This window comes from Canis lupus, chromosome 5, assembly GCF_048164855.1.
Source record: "Canis lupus baileyi chromosome 5, mCanLup2.hap1, whole genome shotgun sequence".
In the NCBI taxonomy this organism is placed as follows: Eukaryota; Metazoa; Chordata; class Mammalia; order Carnivora; family Canidae; genus Canis; species Canis lupus.
The window spans coordinates 74116665-74120420 of record NC_132842.1 but is presented as its reverse complement, the minus strand read 5'-3'; the positions used below and the strand labels follow the sequence as shown (position 1 = coordinate 74120420).

Below are 3756 nucleotides of genomic sequence, written 5' to 3'. Positions count from 1 at the left end.
TTTTTCTGGAATCCCTCATCTCTAAGACAGTGCCATGGTAAACTTGAAGTTGCATACAAAGCACCTAAGGATCTTGTCAGAATGCATATTATGTTTCAGAAGGTCTGAAATGGGACCTGACATTGTGTCTTTCTAAGAAGGTCCTAGGTAATCCTGAAGCTTCTAGTCTTAGAACTACATTTTGAAAAAGAGACTCTAAGACACCCAATGAAATTGTGTTTATTGTCTGACTGGGATCAGTATCATGTCAGCTTGGAACTAAAGCTAAGAGATCTGGGGCGCCTGGGTGGCAAAATTGGTTAAAGGGTCTGACTCTTGGTGTTAGCTCAGCTCTGATCTTAGGGTGGTGAGATCAAACATCGTGTCCTGCTCTGCACTCAGCCTGGAGTCTGCTTGAGTTTCTCCTCCTTCTCCCTCTGCCTACACCCCAGCAACTGCTTGCACTCTCTCACTTTAAAATAAATAAGTAAATCTTTAAAAATAATAATAAACCTAAAAGACCAATTAAATAGTTTTATTTTGACCTCATACTTGATAGTGGCATTTATATGTATAGTGTCATAGACACACACACACACACACACACACACACACGATGCTTCTTCTAATAACAGTTAATACCAGTATCTTGAAAAAGTACATTACTAAAGTACATTATGGGATTTATTATCTATTTTTATTGAAAAGTTAGGATTTGGAATTTGTAAGAAAGCTAGATTAGAATCCTGACTCTGTCATTTACCAGTGTCATGGCTTTGGATTACTTTATCTGAGCTTCAGTATCTTCATTTATAGATTTATAGAGATAACACTATCTTTCTTAATGGATTTTTGTGAGTACTAGAGACTATATGGTGTGCACATAGTGGTCACTCATGAGATTACTATTATTGTCACCAAATATGTGTGAGATAGGAGGATCTACCCTTCTTTCTTTTTCATGTCTGCATCACTCCATTTTTTTCTTCTAAATCTCCTAGATCTTGAAATTTTGGCAGTATAGGAGATGCTTCTCTCTCTTTTTTTTTTTTTTTAGATTTTATTTATTCATTTAAGAGAGAGAATGCACATGAGGTGGGGTGGGACAGAGGGAGAGGGAGAGAGACAAGCCGGCTGAGCTCTGAGTTGAAATGGCCCAATCCCAGGACCCTGAGATCATGACCTGAGCCTAAGTCAGACGCTTAACTGATTGAGCCACTCAGGTGCTCCAGGAGATGCTTCCTTAAGATTATTTTTCTTTATCCATTTGAAAAAGGCATTGTAGGGATGCCTGGTGGCTCAGCTGTTGAACATCTGCCTTTGGCTCAGAGTGTGATCCTGGAGACCCAGGATTGAGTCTGCATAGGGCTCTCTGAATGGAGCCTGCTTCTCCCTCTGCCTGTGTCTCTGCCTCTCTCTCTGTGTCTCTCATGAATAAATAAATAAAATCTTTTTAAAAAAAAGAAAGAAAAGAAAAAGGCACTATAGAGCTCTAGTAAAATCCATATGGAATATAATTTTTCATATGTAGATTTGTGCTTATTTTTAAATATTAAAGAATTCAAAGGGGGATCCCTAGATGGCTCAGCGGTTTAGCGCCTGCCTTTGACCCAGGGCATGATCCTGGAGTCCCGGGATTGAGTCCTGGGATCAAGTCCCACATCGGACTCCCAGCATGGAGCCTGCTTCTCCCTCCTCCTGTGTCTCTGCCTCTCTCTCTCTCTATGTCTATCATAAATAAATAAATAAATCTTTTTAAAAAATTTTAAAAATTCAAAGTAAAAGTTCAGATCTTCAATAAGGAATTTTGGTCTCCTTGACTTTTTTTAAAAGTTTTATTTATTTATTAAAGATTTTATTTATTTATTTATTTATTTATTTATTTATTTATTTATGAGAAAGAGTGGGAGTCAAATGGTGGAGGGGAGTGCGGGTAGGAGCAGAGGGAGAGAGAGAAGCAGACTCCTTCTTGAGCACAGAGCCCTATGCCAGGCTCCATCCCAGAGCCCTGAGATCATGACCTGAGCCAAAGGCAGATGCTTTACCGAATGCCACCTACGCATCCCATTACGTTTTATTTATTTAGGTAATCTCTTCACCCAACATGGGGCTCGAACTCTTGACTCCAAGATCAAGAGTCACATGCTCTTCTGACTGAGCAAGCCAGACACCCTGGTCTCCTTGATTCTTAAGTGTGAAGCTGAAATAATTCAACCACAGTGATCTTTACTTTTGTTGAGAAAATTTTCAAATGGAGTTGCTTAATTTCATTTTAGGGCCTGTTATTTTCCTTTTCCTTTATAGGTACAGCAGGCAAATTCTCCTAATGCCTGGCCCTCAGGGAAGCCTACAGAGAGAGGCAATTTGGAAAACCCTGTTTTGGAACAGAGCAGCTCCTTAATAGCTCCCCGTGGAAGAGGGATTCCTGCTGCAAATGACATGACATCACAGGCACACAGCTCAGGTTGGAGCCAGGACAGCCATTCCTTCCTTCTTGAGGCTCTCGGACCTAGGCGATCCCTGGCCTGCACCACTAGGTGAGTACTCAGGTGCCTTGTTCCTCCATGTTACACTTGGGTTATTCTTTGGAAGTTACAGAGATACAGGGGCTGCCCGATATGTGTGTTTACTTTTCTTTTCATATTCTTTTGACTTTTAGGCTGACTTAATCTCCTTGGTTTTCCTGGTTTCTGGAAGAAAATGTGGCAGACATTATCATTGGCAAGTTCCTGCCATGCAGCATCAGTAAAATTTGTTTCTTCCCTTTTTTTTTTATCCTTTTATAAATTTAACCTCTTGCCAACAGATTTCGATCACCATGTACTTAGCATTACCTGTATGAAGGCCGAAGCAATATGAAGACAAGAATTTGTTTTCTTCTCTATTTGATTTTTAAATTATAGAAGACTCTAATGCTGTCAACTGGCAAATGTTTAGAGTTTAAGGTAAACATCATTCCAACTTTTATAATGTTTAGATTTTAAGGTAAACATCACTCCAACAGAAAACTAGTTTTGAAGATGAACTTTTTTTAAAACCTATTTTATAAAGAATTCTCCTGAACACATATTTTCAAATTTGAAAAAGAAAACAAGGGGTTCGTAGTTCAATGCAGCTCTGAATATTTAGGATTTCTTCCATTAACTGTTCTGCTTTGTGTCACTGCTGCATGAGGTGCTCCAAAAGACTGAACTGAGGACACCAGCCCTCTGAAAGGAATAGCTATGTGTTCAGGGAGGGAGGAAGTGCTAGCTGCTGGCTTGGGACTTCCCAGGTCACTAATTTTGAAACCCTCCAAACACTGACCTAAAGATCAAATTCTTGTCCTCAATATCAAGGATCAAAATGTTGGAAGGCTGTATTCTGTTTCCTCATCTAGCACCAGGACTCTGTTGGGAGAGTTGCAATTAAATGGACTCTAAGTCCAGCTTGTTCTTTTCTTCCTCATCTGTCCAATTAAGAACATTATTTGATTTGGTGCATCTTAGCCATTCGTTTTGGTGGACACTTGTTTCTCTCATTAAAAAGACCAAAGACCATTCTAAGCTCAGAGTCAGCCAAGTAGGCAGAATAAGTATCTCATCATTCCACGTAGTAGTTGCCTTAGGAGCACTGGGTTCCAATCTATGCAGGAGTCTCTGTCATAAGTGTTGTTATGTACAGGAGCCTGAGCTTTGAGGGCAGCTGTGTGGCATAAATTGTACCTCGTGGACATCTTTGTACTACTTAGTCCAAGTACACTTACCCATGGTAAGAGCCTATGTGATACTGAGATAA

The 3756-nt window shown here is 39.9% G+C and overlaps 1 long non-coding RNA gene across 1 annotated transcript; it reads left to right on the top strand.

Annotated features, from left to right (window-relative positions):
- Positions 1 to 2278: 2278 nt before the first annotated feature.
- LOC140633055 (uncharacterized) lies at positions 2279 to 3406 on the top strand. Its single transcript, XR_012030695.1, has 2 exons — positions 2279 to 2516; positions 2639 to 3406. It is a non-coding gene; the product is annotated as an uncharacterized lncRNA (long non-coding RNA).
- Positions 3407 to 3756: the final 350 nt, after the last annotated feature.